The sequence below is a fragment of the Ambystoma mexicanum genome, chromosome 4q, assembly GCF_040938575.1.
Source record: "Ambystoma mexicanum isolate Mex_15411 chromosome 4q, UKY_AmexF1_1, whole genome shotgun sequence".
Classification (NCBI taxonomy): Eukaryota; Metazoa; Chordata; class Amphibia; order Caudata; family Ambystomatidae; genus Ambystoma; species Ambystoma mexicanum.
Genome location: NC_090928.1, coordinates 453,830,228 through 453,856,448, shown reverse-complemented (window position 1 = coordinate 453,856,448; position 26,221 = coordinate 453,830,228).

The window sequence follows — 26,221 nt, the reverse complement described above, 5'->3', positions numbered from 1 at the left end:
TGCCTGTTGGAAATACCCAGTACTGCTTTGACCGCCCCATTCTGCGTGACCTGTAGTGTTGAGAAGTTAGATTGAGCGGGCCCTACCAGCAGACTGTTCAACAGTCTAGCCTCGAATTGACTAGGGCGGAGGCAAGAATGTACACATTGTTAACTGTAAGATAGGGGCGTGAGTGAGCAAGCTGTTTATTAATCCAACCACATGAAGCCCACGTCTTGGCAACACGTGGTCTCATTGTCAACTTAGAATCCAATGTGACTCCCAAGGTCTTAACAGTCTTAGCCACAGGAAAGAAAGACGTTAAGAAATTGCAAAGGAAACATATTCTGAAGAGAGATTTTTTTACATGTGACTCAAGGCCGCAATGAGTAGCTCGGTCTTGTCTGTATTAAGGGCCAAAGAGTTTTCCACCATCCAAGAATGGATGGTGGAATAGATTACATTAATGGCCTGTAAATCGCGAGAGTAGGTACCAGTGAGTTAGGGGATGACCTGGGTATCGTCAAGAATAGTTGGTATAAAGGACATTCAGGTCATCGAGAAGGAGAAGAAGGGGAAGAATATAGATGTTGAAGAGAGTAGGCTACAGAGAAGAACCCTGTGGAACACCTTGTGTGAGCAGAGTAGGAGAAGAGGAGGCATCATGAAGTGCAACTCTAGAGATACATGGACCCAAGAAGGAGACAAGGCATTGTGTTGCTAAATCAGAGCAGTCAACCAAGTATTGTAACCGAGTAGCCAAAAGCTTGTGGTCGACCAAGTCGAACGCGGACGACAGATCAAGCAGCATGAGGAGTGCAAGATGACCGTGATCGACAATGGCCGCCAGGTTTGCCTTCAGGTGCCCGATAGCCCGATTGACGGGACCCTAGGATAGAATTATCCTCAATGTATTTTTGAAACTTAAGATAAGCAACACGATCCATTACTTTCGGAAAAAAGGGCACATTGGTAATGGGACAATAATGTTTCGGCTGAAGAGGATCAAGAGTACATTTTTTTAGCAGTGGAGTGATCCATGCTTCCTTGAGGTCAGTGGGTGCCTGTCCCTCAGCAAATGATTGATTTATAAGTTTCGTAATCCAGGGACATATGGCATCAATAGACCCAACCAACAGTGTGAGGGACAGACGTCACCCCTGCATGTGGTGGGTTTCATATCAATAAGGATATTTTTTTCCTCTGCTACTGTACAAGGGGCAAAGGAGAAAGTAAATTTGGGAAGGGAGTGCCGCCTAGCAGGTGTGGCTCCCAAAGAGGAGGTTGGACTGATGGGATCCTGTAGTACCGAATTGGGTGAGATCCTGAACTCTAGTTGTTGCGCGATTATAGCGGCAAAGGCATCGTGGATGGTCTGGCACCAAGCAGAGTCCTGAACGATGTTAGTCCTAGAGTGAGTCTCGATATTAAATTGCTGAAGAATGGCAAAGAGCTCCTAAGAACTTGATTTGGCCTGAGTTATCCTGTTGTTGTAATAAGCGGACTTATCCAGGGTTACTGCGGCTTTAAAGCTCTTAAGGGCGAGTTTGTAGGTGACCAGGAGGGATGGCGATGGATGCTTTCGATCGGCTGACCTCCTGCAACGTCTAAGGGAAAGAATATCTTCATCAAACCAGTGCTGAGCCAGAGTTTCTGGATTAACCAGCTTGGTGGAAAAGGGAGCAAAGTCTTCAATAATGGAGTGTAGGGTAGATTTTATGTGCCCAGAGAGAACTGAGGAGCAATTGTAGTCCTCAATATCACCCAGCCACGTTATTAATGAATGAGAGAGTTTTTGAGATGTTACATGAATAATAAATACATAAATATGTAAAAAGCACTCATGCAATTGTACAGTACACACATATCTAATGTACACACATACATGGACATTGACACACATATACGAATATATGGAGCAAATCTGTGTTTATTATGTACATGGGGGTCATTCTGAGTTTGGAGGTAGGTTCCGTCCATTACCGGCATGGCGCAAATAGCATGTCCGAGCTATGCAATAGACCGCAAAAGCGCACTATTACGAGTTTGCGGGCACGAGCTTTGCGCCATACCGGTAATGACCGTAGCGCCATGGTGTAAAAATGCCCAAAAACCCCCCTACCGGCATGAACCGCACCGTAGCGAACACTACCGCCATGGAGCAACGCGGCATTAGCAGTGACTGTAAATAGCGGTCACTGTTATTTACGGTCACCGTTAAAATGCGGAACCGGAAATAGCGTCATCGCACAGGAACTGGAAGGAGCACGGCGGCCATCTTTAAAAACACAATCCATTGCCATGCTCACCAGACAGGAACCCTGGCACATTGTTGACATACCAGAGAGTTACCACCATTACTGAGGAATGCCCAAAGCGCCGAAAAAGGGAGCTGCCCGCCTCCGAAAGGAGCGGATCAGCCCAGACGAACTGCAAATGCTAGTGGACACCCTCCACGAGCATGCTGACACTGTTTTCAGCACCGACATGCGAAGGGTGGCGGTGCTAAAAAAAAAAAAGACTTCTGGGCACTAGTGGCGCAGAAGGTGAGCGCTGTGGGAAACACCCCCCGCACCACAAAGGACTGCCGCAAAAGGTGGGACGACCTGCGGCTGGGGGTGCGGAGCATACTCTCTTCAAATAGAAGCCAGGCCTTGGAGACTGGAGGAGGCCCAGGTTCACCCATGAAACTAATGCCGTGGGAGGAGACATGTGCGGCCATGATAGGCCCCGAATCCATTGAAGGGGTCAGGGAAATAGAGTGTGGTGCAACGTCATCCGCTGATGGAGGTGAGTGTCCAAAGTCAATACTGCCAATGCCAATGTTATGAAAGTCACTGCTAAGGTCTGGCCAAGGAGTCACGGCATGGTTGGTCACACCCCCCTGTCAATCATGCCGAAGCAAGTGACACCCAGACTAGTGCCAGGTGCGAGGCCGTAACCCATATGACACATACCACACGAAGTGGCCCATTCCATGAGGCACACAGGGAAGTTGATGCAAACAGTGTGCAAGTTAGATAGCACAGTACCCAGCCAACATGAGTAACACAGACATATGCATGCATTTACCACCCAAATATTGAATTATGTGCCGGTCCCCACCCAAATGCCGATAACCCACAAATATCTGAATGTGCTATTTTAGCCATGTATAAATGCTGGCTCTGAAATCATCACTCATGCCGTCCCTCTCTTCCACCCCCACAGGCAGTGAGCATGACAGCGAGGAGCAGGAGAGCAACCGCCCCAGCACTTCCAGGGGCCAAGGCAGGGGCCGCCGTCTCCCAGCGAGGAAGACAACACCTGTACGCACACCACCGGCTCCAGCAAGGCCCGTGGAGGATGCACCACCCCCACCCCTACTTGCACTGGCTGCAGACACATGCCCAACGCCACAGTCTGAGGAGTCAAGTGTGGCTGGGGAGATGGCAGCTACGGCCCCCCTCGATGTTGCTGACAGCCCCAATTCCATCTGTGGAGCGACTGAGGAGGACACATTTGAAGTCATCCACACCCCTGATGCCCACTCTAACCCCCAGGTCTCCTTTAGTGACTCGGCTGACACCGGCACACCTGAGCTAACTGGCCAAGGACCAACGCAGGGACATGCCAGTCCTGTGGCCAGTTCCCTTGAGGAAGCGCCAGCAGGACATCTCAGCCCGATCCCCAGCAGGGCCACAACATCAGCCGCAGATGCACAGCGGGCTGAGCAGCTCACAGCCCTGATCACTGATTTTATGCAGGACAATCGGCAGGCCAGGGAGGAATGGCGGGATGAATTTAGGGCACTGGGCCAGGTGATAACGGACAGCACCAACCAGCTCCAATGCTCTGGAGGCTGCACATCCTGCACAACAGCCCCAGCATGAGGACACCCCCTCAACTAGCAACTCGACCCAGACTAGCCCGCTCCGTCGGTCGCTCCGTACGCAGCGCCGCCAGGACATGCCTCCCCCTGGCTCCAGGAGCGCACAGTGACATTACTGCCATCCAAATGTGGGCTATGTGGACCTTATGGAACTAGTGTGGGGTTGTTGTGGTGGGAGGGGGAGGGGGGTGAGGGGGTGTTTGGGAGTTGTGGTGGGAGGGGGAGGGGGGTGAGGGTGTTTTTGGGAGTTGTGGTGGGAAGGGGAGGGGGGTGAGGGTGTGTTTGGGAGTTGTGGTGGGAAGGGGATGGGGGGTGGGTGGTGGAGGGTTTGTTTTTTCACGTTGACATTTTCACTTTAAATACACCGGTTGTTGATCTAAAAAAAACAGAGTGGACATTCATCATTGCGCAAGTGTCATTTAATATTGCACAGTGCATAGCTTACATGTATCCCCACACCCAGTGCCTGATGTCCTGACATCTTCACACCCTCTGCTGACTTGTGTGTCTGAAATATTGTCCAATCAATGCTTGCCGCACGGCACGTCCCTCCTGTGCATCAGCACCGTGATGCTGTCCTGCCCCTTCTTCCTCCTCCTCCCCCTCATCATCATCAGGTGGTAGCAGTTCCATGTCAGAGGGCAGGGGCACGTTCCGACGGATGCACATATTGTGCAGCATTACACATGCCATGCTGATCTTGGACACCTTCTCATGGCTGTAGATGAGTGCCCCACCCGACCGGCTGAGGCAACGAAATTGTGCCTTCAACAGGCCAAAGGTCTGCTCAATCACCACACATGTACGGGTATGGGAACAATTGTATTCCTCCTCATGCCTGTTCTGTGGGTTTCGGACAGGGGTCATGTGCCATGGCTTCAAGGGATAGCCACCATCACCTGCATGAGAGGGGAATGAAGGTAAGTGTTCATACATTCATGGCAGACAACTGAACCAGTCTTACATGGCAGTAGGTGATTTCTGCCCATACGCACATGTCCCTGGATGAATTGACCCTATTTCTGGCCCCGCTATGTGTCCTGTGCAATGGAATGATGGAGGGGGTAGCATCTTCAAGATGGTTTATGGTATGCACTCACATCTTGTTGCACGTGCATCGTATATGCATGCAGCAGTGTTGGGGTAAAATAATTGATGTGTTGTGTTCTGTGAGATTTGGTAGTAGGGAGTGTTGGCTGTAGTCAGTAGCATATTCGTCATTCTGCACTGATCAGTACCATGGTGACTTGCAGCACTCCTATGGGTGTGCGGAACCAGTGACACGCTGTGGTATCCCTGTTAGGCTCACTTCAATTCACTCCCAGGGATTACTGTCCTGTGTGGTGATATGCTAGAGGCAGCGGCATAGTGCATATGCAGTGCATAGTGCAGGATGGCCTTACGGTGTGTGAGGGCCGCCGATGAGTGGTGCATGTGTTGTGGGATGTGACCTGGTTACCTGTTAGTCATGTAGTGTTAGGTGTCGGACTTACTTCATCACTGTGGGATTTGGTAGTCATGTGCTGTTTCACTTGCTTTGGGGCACAGTGTTCGGTGAGGTGCACATCGTGCACTGGCGTCAACATTTCCACCCAGGTGGAGTATGCATCTCCCCCCCCTTCCCACCCAGGTGGAGTATGCATCTCCCCCCCTTCCCACCAAGGTGGAGTATGCAGCCACCCACCTCACAACCCCGATGCACTGCCATGGCCCAGTCAGGCAACTCACCAAGCAGCCAGGCACGTCATCCAGCATGTCGCTCAATATAGCGTGGTAGCGTGGAGTTCCCCAGGACCAAAGAGTCATGAGTTGATCCTGGATATCGGGCACAGCAATGTGTGATGATCTTGCTGGCATTGCATATCATCTGCATGTTGATGAAGTGGTATTGCTTGCGGTTGCGATACGCCACCTCCATGGCATGCAGGACCACCAACTCCACGTGGGTGCAGTCGAGGGCACCTATGCAATTTGGCATGCCTGCCAGTGCATGGAAGGCAACTTTTGTATCGAATATCTCCTGGGGAGTCCGTGGTAGGGATATGTAGTCCCTTGTGTGCTTGAGGAGGGCATTCAGCACTTGGTTCAGTATCCGGGAAAATAAGGGTTGTGATATGCCATGCATGTGCCCCACTGTGTGCTGGTAGGTGCCTGTGGCAAGGAAGTGGAGCACAGACCCTACCTTCAGAAGAGGGGGGATGGCGGTGCGTATTTCTATGAGGCTCACTATATCGTCATGTATCAGGCCCACTATGGTAGTGATGGTGTCACGGTCAAGCCGGTACAGGGTGTGGATCTGCTCTGGTGTTAGGTTGAAGGGGGTGGCTCTGATGCGAGGGATTGGGGGCTGCAGGCGTGGTAACGGTGGCTGCACTGGTGGGGCACGCTGGGCCTGTCTCACCCTCCTTCTCCTCCTGTTTATCCTCTGTGGTGGGGGCTGTGGTTGTTGTTGTTGCAGCCTTGCAATCAGGGCCTCCAGCTCCAGTAATGCTACTACTATTGGTATCATCTTGGTGTGGGAGGGGGTGGGGTGTGTGGGTGTGCTCCTTTTGTGCTGTGCCAGACTCCATTGCCTCCACCTGTGCTGATTGTGTGCACCTGTGGCTCTTGGAAACACTGCTCAGGGTTCTTAACACCTTCTCGGAGATGCAGGTATTTACTCCATGCCGGTAAGGTACTTTTCGGGCTTCAGTAGGCCGTTATTTGCATGTCTGCATGGCTTGTGATCAGCTCCGGTTTACCGCATGCCGGTAATGCCGCCATGTTGTATCGTGCGTGCGCGCCTGGACCGCTATTTACGGCATCGTAAAGTATGGTGTGTATGTGTATGTCATACATACTTGTCATGTTTGTGTGCAGTAATGGTATGACTATGTTCATGTTTATGACTATGTTTATGTATATGAGCGGATTTGTCTGTGGTGTGTGTGTGTGTGTGGATGGGGTTTGTGCATGTGGTGGGTATAATTAAAATATAAACAGGAAAATATGCATGTGTGTGTGTCTGCATATACATGTGTGTCCGTGTGTATGTTATATGTATGTGGGTTATTCTATACTAAGGGACTGATTCATGGAATTTTTTGCATGCTGAAATGTGACTTTGCACACTTTTCAGCATGCAAAACTCTTTTTCCCGATTCATGGATCAGACTGTTCATGTATTTCCTGATCCCTCCGAGGGTCCGTTACATCTTTACATGCAGTCGAGCGCTCTGTACAACACTTCACACAAAGCATGGGACGAGCCTACGCAAAGAAATAAATAGGGGGCGGCACATGCATATTGCCCATTCTCCTGGCAAAATGAGGAAGAACAAGAAATAGCGTGGGCGTGTTGAGGGATGTGCCACGCAAATAAATCGCATGCCCAGTCAAGCGCAAACCCAGCCGAATTCATGGATTTCAATGCACAACTTCATGTTGAGAAAAGTCAAATGCAAGCCTTGTGAACTCCTCGACACATGATAGGCGGCGCAAAGCACTACGCACATAGGATACAATGCACAAAGGTAATGTTAACATAGCAATTTAGGGGTGATGGCAGGTAGTCGAGGTGCTGCTTTAAGTTACGGGTGCTTGTATGCATATTAGCGGGGTGCTGCCTTGAATTACAGGGGTTGGTACGCAGGTTTTCCAGGCGCTGCCTTGAGTTACTGAAAAAGGTACTGTAGAGGAGAAGGAGGACATGTTATCCCTAACTCCCGCCCCCTCACCTCCGTCATATTGGAACAGTAGGAGAAGAGCCCTAAAATGGACACCAAGTATCATCCCAATACCGCATTGAGTGTATGAGAGACGATATCCACTTAGACAACCATATTGAATGTACCCTTGCACTGAAAGGGTGGAAGGATGTCTGCACACCCCATTCGAAATCATAGAGCTATAAGTGAAATCTGACAAGAGCAGAGTGACGTCATACTCAAAGAAAAAAGATTTATCTGAAGTAACAAGAGAAACATATAACAAAATATGAATAAATAGTATATGCAAAGAAGATAAAGTAACCTGTTGATTAATAAATGTATATACGCAGAAACACAAGGTAGATGAGACATATAGAAGCTTGCTGCTGAGGAAAACATAATATTGCTAGAGCAGCCATGATGGAAAGATGGATTTCAGATTCGTAACAAAACCAATCAAGCTACCTCGGAGACAGATCAGGGCTGCAGAGTCAGGAAATGCTGGAAAAAACAGCTTTGTGTGAGGAATAAAGACAAGTCTATTGGCCTGGGATTAAGAATGTTACTTCAATGAATAATTGCAAGGCACAAGGGGAGTCAAAAGGATAAGCCATGTATGTAAGACATATTTCACTCAGATTACGTGAAGGAGAAAACATATGCAAGAGCCAAGTATTAGACAATTAAAGATGCAGAAAACCCATGTAAGATGAGTGAGCAAGTCTCTGGAAGTCAAGAAGGGTAATGACACCCACTTCAATTAAATCAAATAGCAGTGAATAGAAGGTCAAGATGGACAAATGTGTGGTCTTCTCACATGTGATTCAGAAGTTGAAAACAAGGGGTATTTATTAAGGGCAAACAAAGATAATAGTGTGCCTACACTCCCTTAAATGTCCGACAACATAGAGCAGGCTTCAAGGTCAACTACAAAGGAGAAGCCTTGGCTTGGGCCTGACTGATGAAAGAGGATAGACTAATTTGGAAAGTGGGGAGTAGTCTGACATTGCTTACGGCACCTGAGTTTCATTTTGCTTACATGCTGCTAATGAGCTGAAAGTCCACGGTTGGGAAAGCATGCCAACCAATCAGAGGGTCTATGTAGCAACATGCTATACAATGTTGAAAAGACCAACTCGCTCCCATTATTCAGCTATAATCAATATTATACGTATTTAGAGGTTCAAAGCATTCCCACCAGATAAGCGTCAGCCAATTAAGTTATTAACATTTATAAATACTATAGGTACATATTTTCCCTTAACCAATCCCACCCTTCAATAGGTTTTAGTTTTCCATGTAGGGCGATGTCATAGATGATGCATATCAAGGTTTAAAACCTTAGTATAATCACATTTGGGTGTGAGTGTGTGTATTACTGCCTGTTATTCGCCAGATTGCCCTACTTTATTTCTATGCTGATAATAAAGTGGTACTTTGCCATATTCTTTGAGTGTGTCTGGTTATTTGGGTCTGAGATCATTATTGGTAATTCCATCTGGTACATGAGACGCTTCAAGGTGCTAGAGCACAGTACGCAGATTGTGGGAGTGCAGTTTTGGGTTACAGGGGTTTGTACGCAGTGTCGTCGGGTGCTGCCTTGGTTGCAGGGGGGCAGCCTGCAGTATTGCCTGGGTGCTTGATGGTGGGGCTAAGGTAGGCGCAAAGGTTGGTATATGTTGCTGCTTTTGGTTTGCGTGGGGGCGTGTCGTGGGCATTCTGGGCGCTACTCTAGTTTCTTTGCACCTAGGGTTACTTTGTGGTTAGAATTCCATGAATACGCAGAATGCGCAAAACATACTTTTGTGTGAAGGTAGGCACAACGATTTTTTACGCACAGAGTACTTTGCAAGGACTTAGTGCTTTTTCTATGGATCAGATCCCAAGTCTCTCAAAGGCATTAAACCCACAGACACTAACAAGTTGCAGCCTAACTTGCTTCTTTTTATGCAAATATAGCTGTAAACGTCATGCACGCCAGTGTAATCTTCATTCTGCTCCAATCTTTGCCTCTGCCCCAAACGCCAGTCCAGCACCAGTCACGTCAGAAGGGGTACTTAAAGGATAGGGATGTGCAGGGATTTTATGATGTGAGCTCTGCTCATTATCTATATTTGCCCCAAGTATGCTGCTGTGTTAAATGGAATTAATTGAAGTTACACATGGGTCTCTTTCACCATATTCTGCTGGGAGTTCTTACGGTTATTATTATCTCAAAGCTCTTCTCCATGCAGCAATAATCGAGAGCTGGAAATGTAGGCTTGTGCCTTTGCTTCGCTGGTTCTGCGCAGTAGGCATTGAAAAAGGCTTGCCCGACCTAGAGTTCAAGATTGCCCTTCTCCAGCACTAAATCCCCCGGAGAGTGGGCATCAACTTGGATCCAAACATATCCAAAATGGCCCAGCAGAGCACACAGACGAACTTCAGAACATTCCATTGAAGAACTGCACCAGGCCATCACAATTGGTCACTGGCACAGTGAACACTTATAATGAATCCAGTAGGATACCTCTGTGAGACCTGAAGGTCACATGTTTGGCTCTGCCTTTTCACCTTCTGAGGGGAATAGCATGAGAAACATGCAGTGCAATTCACAACAATGACATCAGAACTATACTTAGAAGGCACGAAATTAATCAATATTTACAGAAAGGTTACATCTAATTCTTCGCTGTCCCTCCTTTTTTGTGAATTGTTATGTATTTGAAGAGCGGCTACCCTGTCTCAGAAAACATCATACCTATTTCTGATGATATGTATACACATAAAAGCAAAATCTATTTTTAGATTATTTGAATGTGCTCATAGAACAATGTTCCACAATGATTGAATACAAAACAATTTAATATTGATCAAAATCTAATTTTTTTACTTCTTGCAAAAATGAATATCCATAGAAACATAAGATTTTAATTGCTTTACAATTATCAGCTTGATCAGCTAATTCCAAAGGTACAAGTTTGTTTCTTAGGTCAGAAATCTTTTCTTCTAAATATAAATATCTTGTTGTTATTTTTTCCCAATTGTGCATGAACATCACTTATGTTATGCATGGAATACTGTTTTTCTTCAAATTGCACTTATTGGGGAACTAATGTAAATGGATGAAATGTGTTTCGGGCATTTGCAGACCTAATATGCTGCCTGTGAGCTTCTTCAGAGACACCTTACTTATCTATAATTTCCCAAAATATATTAACAATGTATACATTCCATTTGAACATCGTGAAATTATACAGACATCAACATCATTTTTCAAACAAAAAGAAATTGAAAAAGAAAAGAAAAGGGAAAAGAAACATTAGTTTTAATATAAGAGCACTGTTTGAAAATCTGAATTAGATAACAGTGCATCTGCTAATACAGGTTTACCTCTAATTTCTTCAAATTGGAGCAATATTCCCTCATGTAATCTTCATCACTGAAGTATACATTTTCATATATCACAGGCAACATTATCTGTGGAAGAAACTGATTAAGTGTTCCGCAATATTTGAAAATACTGATATATGTGATCATATATTCAATTTATGTGTCACTGCTCTAAATACAAATTCCAATTAATTTACATTGTTATTTGTTCCATGATTTCAGGGATAATTTCAAATGTTCTCTTTGAATCAAATTTGTTTTCTTTTCTTCAAAGTATGAAACGTCTTAAATTAAATGTATGGTGCAATTAAATAGATATCTACCTTTTGTCTATAAAGCCTACTCATCCATAAAGGTTAAATTTAAAAAGAACTGTCAGAGAATTCTGAAATAATACAGATTATGTTGCTTCTTACCTGTCCTGTTGGACTATCCCATCTTTCAATATCCAGTGGAGTCTGCATGGTCCTTAAACTGTGGTGCAATCTTGGATATAGCTTTAGAGAGAAACTCCTATAGATATTAAAGGTGGACTAACTTCACATTACTCGCTTAGGTTGGCCATCTTGAAATATGTATGTTGCATATCCGTGACTCCAATCCTTTACAGAATGTTGATCCAAAATGCAAGTTTCATCAAGCATAATTTGAAAAATATTGTATTTCCAGCAACATTTATTCCAAAACTAATAACAAATATGGAAGATGCCTAGCATTGACGTGAATCTGATTTTTATTGTGCACAGGTTGTCAGCATCATGTTACCTGTGATAATACTTAAGATGTGATTGTTACGCATTATTCCCATGACCACCATTTGTGACGACCTGCATTGGATTTTGAATCTGTAAAAATAAAACTGATGTGAACTCATTTGGACTTTTGCTTCTTCCACAGAGCAAGTGACAATCATTCTCAATTCTTTTAATGTCAAATTTATAAGATTACATTGCAAAAAATTGCAGCCTGTACCCTTTAACTCAAAGCAGCACCCGGCAATACTGCGGCCCGTACCCTATAACTCAAAGAACACCTAGGGAAACTGTGCATCCTCCCCCCTAACTCTAAGCAGCACCACAGCAAAACCATGGCCCGTAGACCCATAGCTCAAAGCAGCACCCGACAAAACTGCAGCCCATACCTCAGAACGCAAAGCAGCACCAGGCAAAATAGTGGCCTGTATCCTATAACTCAAAGCAGCACCCAGCGAAACTGCATGTCCTCCCCCATAACTTAAAGCAGCACTGCTGTGAAACTGCGTCCTGTACCCCGTAACTCAACACAGCAACCTGTCAAACTGTGTGTCCTCCCCCTAACTCTAAGCAGTACAAACAAAATGCAAAACTATGCATACACCCCCTACACTAAAGCTATACCCTCAAGTTCACCCTTCTCTCACTGCCCCCACTGACCTCTGCCCCACCCGAGGCAGCCCTCTCAAGTCCTGTCACCCCCCACCAGCCTACATAATCCCTACTGACCTCCGCCACCAACCCCAGGCAGCCCCTGCCAGCCTGCCTCCCTCCCAATGGCCCAACTGACCTCTGTACCCCACCCCAGGCAGCCCCTGCTACTCTGCCTGCCTCCCACTATCCCCACTGACCTCTGCTCCAGCCCCAGGCAACTCCCTCAAGTCCTCCCACCTTCCAACACCCCAAATGACCTTGTCCACCAAACGCAGGCCGCCCCTGCCAGTCTGCCTCCCTCCCACTACTCCCACTGATCTCTGTCCCAACCCCAGGCAGGCCCCTGCTGGTCTGCCTCTCTCCCACTGATCTCTTCCCCAACCCCAGGCAGCCCCCTCAAGTCCTGCCACCTCCCAACACCCCAACTGACCACTGTCACCAACCCCAGGCATCCCCTGGTACTCTGCCCCCCTCCCACTACACCCACTGACCTCCGCCCCAACCCAAGGCAGCCCCCTCAAGCCCTGCCACCCACCACCAGCCCCATCGCCCCCCACCACCCCCACGACTCCCCACCACACCTACTGACCTCCGCCACCAACCCCAGGCAGCCCCTGCTACTCTGCCTCCCTCCCACTACCCACACAGACCTCCACCCCACCCCAGGCACCCCTCTCAAGTCCTTATACCTACCACTACCCCACTGTCCTCTGTCCTAACGCCAGGCAACTCCCTCAAGTCCTGCTACCTCCTGCCACCCCCACTGACCTCTGCCACCAAACCCAGGCAGCCTCCTCAAGTCCTGCCACCTCCCGCCATCCTCACTGACCACCACCACTAACCCCAGGTAGCCCCCTCAAGTCCTGCTACTTCCCATCATCTCCACTGACCTCTGCCACCAACCCCAGGCAGCCCCTGTCAGTCTGACTCCCTCCCACAAAACCCACTGATCTCCGCCCCAACCCCAGGCAGTTCCCTGAAGTCCTCCACCTCCCAATACCCCACTGACCTCTTCTACCACCAACCCAGGCAGCGCTCTCAAGTCCTGCCACCTCCCACCACCCCACTGTACTCTGCCAACAACCCCAGGCAGCCCTGTCACTCTGGCTCCCTCCCACTACCCCACCAACCTCTGCCTCCAACCCCAAGCAGCCCCCTCAAGTCCTGTCACCTCCCAACACCTCCAATGACATCTGCCACCAACCCCAGGCAGCCCCTGCCAGTCTGCCTCACTCCCAATAACACCACTGATCTCCACACCAAACCCAGGCAGCCTCCTGCTAGTCTGCCACCCTCCCAATGATCTCTGCCCCAACCCCAGGCAGCCCCCTCAAGTCCTGCCACCACTCATCACCCCGACTGACCTCCACCACCAACCTCAGGCAGCCCCTGCCAGCTTGCCTCCCTCTCAATGGTCCCATTGACATCTGTACCCAAACCCCAGGCAGCCCCGCTACTCTGCCTGCCTCCCACTACACCCACTGACCTCCACTCTCAACCCAGGCAGCCCTCTCAAGTGCAGCCACCTCCCACCAGGCCCAGTGACCTCTGCCACAACCCCAGGCATCCCCTGCTAGTCTGACTCCCTCCCACCACCCCTACTGACCTCCGTCCCAGCCCCAGCCAGTTCCCTCAAGTCCTGCCACCTTCCAAAACCCACCTGACCTCTTCCACCAACTGCAGGCCGCCCCTGCCAGTCTGCCTCCCTCCCACTACCCCCACTGATCTCTGCCCCAACCCCAGGCAGGCCCCTGCGAGGCTGCCGCTCTCCCACTGATCTCTTCCCCAACGCCAGGCAGCCCCCTCAAGTCCTGCCATCTCCCAACAGCCCAAATGACCTCTGTCACTAACCCAAGGCATCCCCTGCTACTCTGCCACCCTCCCACTACACCCAGTGACCTTTTGCCCCAACCCAAGGCAGTCCCTTCAAGTCCTGGCACCCACCACCAGCCCCACCACTCCTAACCACCCCCACTGACCTCTGCCACCAACCCCAGGCAGCCCCTGCCAGTCTGCCTCCCTCCGACTACCCCCACTGACCTCTGCCCCCAAGCACCAGGCTGCTTGTGCTACTCTGCTTCCCTCCCACTACCCACAATGAACTACATGCCCACCCCAGGCAGCCCTCTCAAATCCTGCTACCTACTACTACCCCATTGACGTCTGCCCTAACCCCAGGCAACTCCCTCCCTCACACTACCCCCACTGATCTCTGCCCCAACCCCAGGCAGGCCCCTGCTGGTCTGCCTCTCTCCCACTGATCTCTTCCCAACCCTAGGCAGGCCCCTCAAGTCCTGCCATCTCCCAACACCCCAACTGACCTCTGTTACCAACCCCAGGCATCCCCTGGTACTTTGCCACCCTCCCACTACACCCAGTGACCTCTGACCCAACCCAAGGGAGTCCCTTCAAGTCCTGCCACCCACCACCAGCCCCACCAGCCCCACCAGCCCCACCACTCCTAACCACCACCACTGACCTCTGCCACCAACCCCAGGAAGCCCCTGACAGTCTGCCTCCTTTCCTATACCCCCACTGATCTCTTCCCCAAACCCAGGAAGCCCCTTCAAGTCCTGCCACCCACCACCAGCCCCACCAGCCCCACCACTCCTAACCACCCCCACTGACCTCTGCCACCAACCCCAGGCAGCCCCTGACAGTCTGCCTCCTTCCTAATACCCCCACTGATCTCTTCCCCAAACCCAGGCAACCCCTTCAAGTCCTGCCACCCACCACCAGCCCCACCAGCCCCACCACTCCTAACCACCCCCACTGACCTCTGCCACCAACCCCAGGCAGCCCCTGACAGTCTGCCTCTTTCCCAATACCCCCACTGACCTCTGTCACCAACCCTAGGCAGCCTCCTTAAGTCATGCCACCTCCCACCACCCTCACTGACCACCACCACGAACCCCAGGTAGACCCCCTCAAGTCCTGCTACCTCCCACCATGCCCACTGACCTCTGCCACCAACCCCAGGCAGCCCCTGCCAGTCTGCCTCCCTCCCACTACCCGCACTGACCTCCGCCACTGACCCCAGGCAGTCCCCTCAAGTCCAGCCACCTCCCACCAGGTCCACTGACCTCTGCCACAACCCCAGGCAGCCCCTCCTAGTCTGACACCCTCCTACCATCCCCACTGACCACTGCTTCAGCCCCAGCCAGTTCCCTCAAGTCTTGCCACCTTCCAAAACCCCACTGACCTCTGCCACCAACCCCAGGGAGCGCTCACAAGTCCTGCCACCTCCCACCACCCCACGGACCTCTGTAATCAGCCCCAGGCAGCCCCTGTCAGTCTGCCTCCCTCCCAGAATCCCAACTGGCCTCTGCCCCAACCCCAGGCAGCCCTCTCAAGCCCTGCCACCTCCCACTACCCCGCCAACCTCTGCCTCCAAGTCCAAACAGCCCCCTCAAGTCCTGTCACCTCCCAACACCTCCAATGACCTCTGCCACCAACCCCATGCAGCCCCTGCCAGTCTGTCTCCCTCCCACTACCACCACTGATCTCTGCACCAAACCAAGGCAGCCTTCTGCTAGTCTGCCTCCCTCACAATGATCTCTACCCCAACCCCAAGTAGCCCCCTCAGGTCCTGGCACCACTCATCACACCAACTGACCTCCACCACCAAACCCTGACATCCCCTGTCAGCCTGCCCCCCTCCCAATGGCCCCACTGACCTCTATACCCCAACCCCAGACATCCCCCACTACTCTGCCTGCCACCCAGTACCCCCACTGACCTCTTCCCCAACCCTAAGCAACCCCCTCAAGTCATGCTACCTCCACCCACCCCTACTGACCTCTGCCACCAACCCCAGGCAGCTTCTTCACATCGTGCCACCTCCAACCACCCTCACTGATCTCCACTACCAACCCTGTGAAGCCCCCTCAAGTCCTGCCACCTCCCACCATCCCCACCAACCTCTGCCACTAACCATAGCCAGCCCCTGCCAGTCTGCCTCCCTCCCCTTACCCCACTGATCTCTGCCACCAACCCCAGGCAGTCCCCTCATGCCCTGTCACCTCCCACCAGCCTCACTGACCTCTGCCCCAACCTCAGGCAATTCCCTCAAGTCCTGCCACCTTCCAACACCCCAATGACCTCTTCCACCAACCGCACGCCACACCTGCCAGTCTGCCTCCCTCCCACTACCCCCACTGATCTCTGCCACCAACCCCAGGCAGTCCCCTCATGCCCTGTCACCAGCCTCACTGACCTCTGCCCCAATCCCAGCAGCCCCTTCAAGATCTGCCACCTCCCAACACCCCAACTGACCTCTGTCACCAACCCCAGGCAGCCCCTGCCAGTCTCCCTCCCTCCCACTAACCCCACTGACCTCTGCCCCAACCCCAGGCAGCCCCTGCTACTCTGCCTCCCTCGCAATACCCACACTGACCTACACCCTCACCCCAGGCAGCCCTCTCAAATCCTGCCACCTACCACTACCCCACTGACCTCTGCCCTAACCCCAAGCAACTCCCTCAAGTTCTGCTACCTCCCCCCACCCAATCTGGCCTGTGCCACCAACCCCAGTCAGCCTCCTCAAGTCATGCCACCTCCCACCACCCCCACTGACCACCACCACCAACCCCAGGCAGCTCCCTCAAGTCCTGCTACCCCCACCACCTCTGCTGACCTCTGCCACAACCCCAGGCACCCCCTTTTAGTCTGACTCCCTCCCACCACCCCCACTGACCTCCTCCCCAGCCCTGCCAGTTCCCTCACGTCCTGCCACCAACCAAAACCTGACTGACCTCTGCCACCAACCACAGGCAGCACTCTCAAGTCCTGCCACCTCCCACCACCCCATTGTCCTCTGCCACCAACCCCAGGCAGCCCATGTCAGTCTGCCTCCCTTCCAGAACCCAAACTGGCCTCTGTCCCAAACCCAGGCAGTCCTCTCAAGCGCTGCCGCCTCCCGCTACCACACCAACCTCTGCCTTCAACCCCAAGCAGCCCCCTCAAGTCCTGTCACCTCCCAACACCCCGAATGACCTCTGCCACCAACCCCAGGCAGCCCCTTCCATTCTGCCTCCCTCCCACTACCCCCACCGATCTCTGCACCAAACCCAGGCATCCTCCTGCTAGTCTTCCTCCCTCCCAATGATCTCTGTACCCCAACCCAAGGTAGCCCCCTCAAGTCCTGCCACCACTCATCACCCCGACTGACCTCCGCCACCAACCCCAGGCAGCCCCTTCCAGCCTGCCTCCCTCCCAATGGCCCCACTGACCTCTGTACCCCGACTGCAGGCAGCTCATGCTACTCTGCCTGCCCCCCACTACAGCCACTGACCTCTGCCCCAACCCAGTCAGCCCTCTCAAGTCCTGCTACATACCACTACCCCCACTGGCATCTGCCCCAACCCTAGGCAACTGCCCCAAGTCCTGCTACCTCCCACCACCGACTAACGTCTGCCATAAACCCCAGGCAGCCTCCTCACATTGTGCCACCTCCCGCCACCTCCACTGACCCCCACTAACAACCACGTGCAGCCCCCTCAAGTACTGCCACCTCCCACCACCCCCACTGACCTCTGCCACCAACCATAGCCAGCCCCTGCAAGTCAGCCTCCCTCCCACTACCCCCACTGACCTCTGCCACCAACCCCAGGCAGTCCCCTCACACCCTGCCACCTCCCACCAGCCTCACTGACCTCTGCCCCAACCCCAGGCAGTTCCCTCAAGTACCTGCCACCTCCCAAGACCCCGACTGACCTCTGCCACTAACCCCAGGCTGTGCTCTCAAGTCCTGCCACCTCCCACCACCCCCTGACCTCTGCCACCCATCCCAGGCAGCCCCTGTCAGTCTGCCTCCCTTCCATTACCCCAACTGGCCTCTGCCCCAACCCCAGGCAGCCCTCTCAAACTCTGCCACCTCCCACCACCCCCTCCAACCTCTGCCTACAACCCCAAGCAGCCAACTCAAGTTCTGTCACCTCCCAACACCCCCAATGACCAGTGCCACCAACCCCAGGAAGCCAACTGCTAGTCTGCCTCCCTCCCACTGATCTCTGCCCTAAACCCAGGCAGGTCCCCCAAGTCCTGCCACCTCCCAACACCCCGACTGACCTCTGCCACCAACCACAGGCAGCCCCTGCTAGTCTGCCTCCCTCCCAGTATCCCCATTGACCTCTGTCCCCAACCCCAGGCAGCCCCTGCTACTCTGCCTCCCTCCCACTACCCCCATTGACCTCTGCCCCAACCCAGGTAGCCCTTTGAAGTCCTGCTACCTCCCACTACATCCATTGCCATCTGCCCCAACCCTAAGCAATTCCCTCAAGCCCTGCTACCTTCGACCACCACCACCAACCCATGGCAGCCTCCTCACATCCTGAACCTCCCACCACCCCCATTGACCTCTGCCACCAACCACATGCAGCATCCTCAAGTCCTACCACCTCCCACCACCCCCACTGACCTCTGCCACCAACCCTAGCCAGCCCCTGCCAGTCTGCCACCCTCCCACTACCCCCACTGACCTCCACAACCAACCCCAGGCAGTCCGCTCAAGTCCTGCCACCTCCCACCAGCCCCACTGACCTCTGCCACCCACCCCAGGCAGCCCCTGCTAGTCTGCCTCCCTCCTACTACCCCCACTCACCACCGCTCGAACCCCAGGTAGTTCCCCCAAGTCCTGCCATCCCCCAAAACCCCCAATGACCTCTGCCACCAACCCCAGGCAGCACTCTCAACAGGGACGTCATTTCACCAAAATGCCAGGGGTAGCGGAAGTGACATCACATGACCCTTGGCCCCCTGATGACATCCCAGGAAGTGATGTAATTTGACCACCACCCCGAAGTGATATCGCGGGAAGCGATGTAACACGCCCTTTCACCCGTTGACAAAACAGGAAGTGGCATCACATAGCATTGTACACTACGAAAAATATGGTTATGATATCACTATAATGTGATGTACATTTCATACATCCCGGGAGGATAGCTCAGCGGCAACATGTTCGTCTTGGAAGCAAGACGACACAAAGCAACACAGGTTCGATCCCCAGGTCTGCGCTTAGAAACCTCTGGGTATTTAAGCTCATTATAAATACGGAAGTACGAAAATAATAAAAAAGAATTACGCAACTAAAAAACATACAATTCCTGTAACAGCGCCTCAATGCCAGCAGGCTGTGTGAGCGCTTTAAAAATGCAAAAAATAAATAAATAAATAAAATACAAGAATGGATCGCCATATGTATCGTTAAGATCAGTGTGTATAGGCTCATATTACCAAATTACTGTCAATGCAAGCAGACGTCCATGACCAAATGATAATGATGTCTTATTATATAGCACATACGCTTAAGCGCTTTATGTAGAAAAAATATACACCCAATATCACCCAACCTGTGTTGGTACTCATTTATCGACCTCAGAAGGATGAAAGGCTGAGTTGAGGCATTTAAGAACAGACTAAATCAGTGACTCACCCCCTGAAATAAGCCTGAAATAAACCTTTAATGAGTTCAGCAATTATTGTATAGAATTCTAGAAAGACACATTATTTGGTATTCCTATTCTTTCTTATTTAGGGTCAGTGCTGAAAGTCTTAGACTTGTGGCACTCCTGTTCTTATATTTCTTTTTTTTAAGGGGCCTGAACATGAAAGCCAGCCACTCCAGAACTAAAGAGCCACATGGTGCTGGCCACAGCCCAGGAGCTTGCACTACAAAAAAAAAATCCCACCATCCCCACGACCTCGGACACCACCACCAGGCAGACTTTGTCAGTCTCCCACCCTCCCACTACCCCAACTGGACTCTGCCCCAACCCCATGCAGCCCCTCAAGCCTGATCACCTCCCACCACCCCCCACCAACCTCTGCCTCCAACCCCAAGAAGCCCCCTCAAGTCCTGCCACCTCCCAACAGCCCCAATGACCTCTGCCACCAACCCCAGGCAGCACTCTCAAGTCCTGCCACATCTCACCATCCCCACTGTCCTCGAACACCACCACCAGGCAGACCTTGTCAGTCTGCCTCCGTCCCACAACACCATGCATCCACGTGCTAATCTGCCTCCCTCCCACTGATCTCTGCCCCATCCCCAGGCAGCCCCCTCAAGTCCTGCCCCCTGATAACACCCCCACTGATCTCCGCTGCCAGCCACAGGCAGCCCCTGCAAGTCTGCCTCCCTCCCACTACCCCCACTGACCTCCACCCCAACCCCAAGCAGCCCATGCTAGTCCGCTCCCCTCGCAGTCCAATGTGGAGCAACAACATACCTCAACTCCTCTGGCCTGCCTCCACCATGAAGTACACCTGCCACTTATCCACCTCCAACATGAACAACTGGGAGCACTGCTGTTGAATCCAGGTCCCTAGCTTCTTTCATGAATCCCTGATGGACCACACTCAACTGCACATCAACAGGACAGTATACTGTTGCACCAGCTACACTTTGACTACTCCATGGACATCTGACATACTAATGCAATGGAATGCAATGTGGCATTTTTATTGTGCCTTTGTGCCATTGCAATGGCCTCAACACACGGCAGGTGAATGCCCTTGGAGGACCGAAGTCCGTGGAAACAGAGACTGGTCTCAGTCATTCAGAATGCACGTGTGCATTGTAGCCTGTACAAAGGTAGGAAGGTAGGTAGGTAGGTAGGTAGGTAGGTAGGTAGGTAGATAGGTAGGGGTGGCTAAGTGCCTGCTATCGACCCAAGTAGAACATGCTTGTGCTTGGGTAATGGGAAGTCTGTCAGAGAGTGTGTGAGTCAAGGAGACTGATAATGTGTCCAGCTAGACTAAATAATCAATCATGGGACTCAGCTGCATTCCAGCCAGTGGCAGAGGTGATGCACGAAATGAGAGCAGGTAGTGGGTGATTGCAGATGTGTGCGGGTGGGTGGCCGTACATTGGGAGGGATACAGCAATCTACCACTCGCTCACAGTGAGGCCACATCTCACCTCAACAACCACAATGCTAAATACCCATACCAGTGAATGATGTTTGAGCAAATCCATATTGACAAGAAAGTGCCAAAGGAACACCTTAACATGACTGCACCAGAAAAGAACTCAGCATACAATAGACGCTACCTCCAGTGCCAAATGTGCAGTGGTGAATGAGCTATCACCATATACAACACACGACTAAACCATGTGGTGCATGTGGCAATACACATGGACAAGTGAATACCCATCCCTAATGAGAGACCCCAAACACTCTCATGATACATCTCCTCACACATCACCACAACCATCTCGTTATGCACACCATTACACACACACCAAAAAGCACCACTCCAACAACACCAACACACGAACACCAAACTCGCAGTGCCTCTGCACAAGGAATGGAATCAAACAACAGCCATTGCCACCTGCAACTGTCTGATGGCCCCACTCCTACATGTGAAACACATGTGCACATGTCCAAGTCAATCAAAAGAATGACACCATGTTAAGCACCACATGTCATCAAACACATATGAACACATTCAGCAATGGAGTACACACTCATCCACAGCATACAACGATCACACACACATTCACACCATGTACACAATTGAACAACATGCCTGTATTGCAAAGCATGCAAGTATGAAAGCAACACATGTGCATGACCAAGCTGTCAACAATGTGAATCCCAAAGCGCCTCACCTCCCCACATCTACAAGAAATCATGAATGTTCATCCAGCACAAATGCAACATCCACCACACACATGGCGCATGCGCACATGTGCCCCAGAATACATCACAATAACAACACGACACACAGAGTAAGGCCCCAACCCACTTGACAACTTGTTAGGGAGAATTCTCAAAATGTGCTAATTTCCTTTATCTTTTGAGACCCCCAGCAACTTTGCTGGATTTCTAGGATTTGATTTTTTTACCTGGGAAGAGTGTGAGCCTTTTTTCCCACTCGTCCATGTATTTTGAGATGTGTTTTACTTTTGTTTTCTTTGGTTCTGGAGTCTTAAAACAACTCCAGAAGTATCATCCTTTTCTGTGTGTCAAACAGTACCTTCAGTGCAGTGGCACAGGGATGTCTTTCAGACTTCCCAAGGTTTAAATACCTTCTCTGGGACTGACTACTGTCTCCCAGAGCATGTAAAGTTAAATTGACTTTAATAGTCTCTTTAAATTTACAGACCCAGCACACACTATCTTCCTATAGAGTGCTGGAGGGGTTGCCTAGCATCCCCTAAGCCCAAACACTCATGTAACAGTCAAATGTTACCCTTTCCTACTTTAAATGGCTGGTGGCAATGGTTTAGATCAAACTACTGTGATTTTTCCCGACCGCTAACAACGGTAGCTAAAAATCGGGTGAGCCATGTTTTTCAATATGGCGCCCAAGACCTATCTGTAAAAACAGACTCAGGTCATCTTTTTTCTCCATTTCTTTTAGGAAAGGTCCTTCTTGTGTTTCTCTCTGTGCGCCATACCAGGTTTGGTCCCTTTGTTTGTTGGCCTTCGGCAGTCTTCAGTGCTGAAGCCCTCCTCTGGCGCCTGAGTGTCTGGGGTGGACAGGATGTGAGGCAGGTGCCCGAAACACCCTGTGCTTAGTCTCCTAGGAGACCTGAATGCATTCTGGCGTGATTGGCCGGCTGGCTGTCCGGCAAGGACAGCCACACTGCTGTGAAAGTGACAGCCAAGCTGGAATAAATGGAGGAAAACTGTTTAAAAGCAAGTCTCTGGGACTTGGAAAGCAGAGTCGACCACTGGAATGAAAGAACCGAAGACGAGCTGAATGAAGAGGACTGTTGCAACTCCTGGACGACTGGTGAAGCCCTGCTGCAGGTCCGAATTGCCTGAAACTCCATCGACAGAGAAGCCCTTCAAGGTTAACTTCTTTCCTTGAGTTTGGTAGGAACAACCAACTCGCAAGCCTCCTGGAAACCGGCCACATCTGGTCGAATTTTCTTCAGAGTGCTGTTGAAAACCGGATAGCCAGAGGGAAGGAAACCAGCTTGTGGACTTTAAGGAACTCACACCTTAAAACAATGTTTTGCCAAGCTTGTGGCCTCATCCCTAGCAGTGCAGGAACCTCCCAATGTCTACCTTCTTCTCCCCAAGACTGAAGCTCAGGAACAGCAAGCTCTGCTCGAACTGTCAGGAACACCTGCCTCAGCTACATCTCTTTTTCAATTTAAAGGAACTGTTCAAACGCGGTCCAGAAATCTTTTCGGCCATTGCGAAAGTTCGTGGAACCTTTCCAACTTCAAAGGCTTGTCCTTCCCTAAACATTCATCAAACTTTTCACCTAGCCAAATTCTTCTAAACTCTGTGGCAAAGACTTAACCGTTTACTACCAGAACTGTGCTATCCGATACAAAGACTCTGAACCACTGACTTTGGCCAGGCCTATGAACTGAATTGCTGGTTGTAGTTTACTGAAACCCTTTGCCCTGTCTATGAATGTATTTGGGCTGTCTATTGTTATCACCTTGTCTTTTTACCCCTTTTTAAAGTATCTGAAGTGCCATTTTGCTCCCCCTTCAGGGGAGCGAAACTTGTTAATTTACTTATCGGTTGTGTATTTGTGGTTTATTCGTGTGTGATACTGAACTGCTCTTGCCATTGTAATGTTTTCAAACTGACTGTGTAAATAAATGTGTATTGTTTTACCAAGAAATGTTGAGTAAGTGTTTGTTTGAATCACTGTATTTGTTGGTCCTATGTGTAACTTGTTCTACTGCTCACTCAACTCTTGAGATAAGTCTGGCTGCTCAGCCATCGCTACCACTTTACTGTGTAGTGCAGGCTTGTACCAAAGGTGAATTTGTACTGACACTTGTAGTCTTAATTGCATGTAGTGTTCCCAAAGGGTACTGCATGTGATTCTGCCTAACACAACCATAGGACAAATGGACCTGCAGAACATGGAAAAAATTAATTTGCACATGGATAAAGAGACTGTAAGAAATGCGGTATGAAAAGTATCAAGACTTTTATTAAAAATATTTACACTAAAATAAGAGGAAGGATAAAAGGTCCATGGTTAAAAGCAATAAAGGCAGTGCCCTGTAGAATGCACCTCTTCACTTGCACCATCCACTGCTGCCTGGAAGTGTGTCCTCTACGTATGGATTTCCTCCAACCAGATGACAGTTGTTGGGGGAGTACGGCACCTGCACTGCCTTGAAGTGCATGCTGTTCCTCCATTGCCTGATCATGTGTGGGCGCCTGGGCCATCCCAGTGACCTCCTCATTTGCCATCGTAGGGACTTCCACCTTGGGCAGGACAACGACAAAACCAGACTGGGCCATGGTGATGGGACTGTTGCACATAGGGTGGTCATGGTAGGTGGCATGGAAGCCTGACTCAAGGATGACTGGGCCACAGAGGAGGAAGTGAAGGAGGGGGGCCATTGCACTGGCCAACCCAGAGAGACCACCCAAAAGCAGTGCGGTCACCAACTGGGCCAGGAAAATGCTCATCTGCTCATGATACCATACAAGATCCACGCAAGCGTCATGTACGTCATCACAAATGTATGCCATCCACATTGTGAAACCTGCCAGAAAGGGCTGCCTCACAACTCGGATGGCCTCATCGGCCACAATAGTGGGATCAGTCTGGGTAGAGGCATTGTGGAAGGTGGTCACTGCTGCAGCAGATGGACCAGTGACAGGAGGTTGTGCCTAACCCTCCAAGGTGGACTGCACATCCTCATGTCTCTGGGCCAGGGGTGCAAACTGAACACCCTCCTTGATGCCCGCACCTGACCCTGTGGGCTGGGCTGCAATGGCCACCCCCTCTACCACCATATCCATCAACCCAGAGGGCTCCAGAGAGGCCTCTGTGCTTGACGGCCCCTGTTCGGCAGCACCCTGTTCCACCACTGCTGAGGTGTCCACCACCACAACAGCTCGCTGAGGTGGGCATGTCAGGCACGGTTCTGGGCTGGTTCTCTTCTTTTCTATCTGATCACTCCCAGATACTCTCTCTGACTGGCACCCTTTCTCTCTGGTTTTCACTCCTTATCGTGTGGTGTCCCCCAAGGATCTTTACTGTCCCCCATGCTATTTAATCTTTATGTTCATGCTACAACTATGATGATGACAGTCCAATCTTATTAAGACTTGACCAGGACCAACCAGAGGTGTTGACTCGGCTGGGCAAGTGTATGCTGGCCGCAAGGATTTGGATGGACTGCAACTGGTTAAAACTGAAAGGGGATAAGACAAAAGTATTGGTGGTGGGCTCCCCCAAGGTTACTCCATGGGACGCCTCTTGCTGGCTGCCTGCTCTTGGGGACTTTCCAAAACCGGTGCTCTCAGTCAGGAATCTGGGTGTCCATTTAGCTTCCTCTCTGTCCATGGCCACTCAGGTGAGTTTCAGTCTGTAAAATGGGCTTCTTCGCCCTGAGGGTGCTTTGGAAGGTTCTTCTGTTCCTCCTGGTTAATCTACACCCTCAGGTAGTGGTGTCCCTAATCACCAGCCGCATTGATTATTGCAATGCTCTATACCGGGCTCAGCCGAAAGGCCTCATTCTGAGGCTGCGATGGCTACAGAACATGGCAGCAAGGGTGGCTATGGGGTCTCCCTATGGAGCTCACATCAGCCCAGGGCTTTCAGCCCTGCACTGGCTGCCAGTGGCCAAAGGGATACACTTTAAGGCAGTTTGCTTGATACATAGGGCCTTCTATGGTCAAGGCGCTGAATTCCTGCAAGCAAAGTTTTGACTTTATATGCCAACCAGCCAGCTGCGCTTTGCAACAGCCAATCTGGTGGCTGTCCCGATTTCACAGAGAGCAAGGGTGGGAGCCAGGGCATTTTCTGTGGTAGCAGGAAGGCTCTGGAATGATCTTCCCCCATGGCTATGCAGCATTGAAAATCAACTGCAGCACTGTTGCCTTTTAAAAACGCTTGTTTTCTAAGCAGAGAGCAGGTAGCTGACTTAGTATCCTAGCGCCATGATGCCTAACGGTGAACTT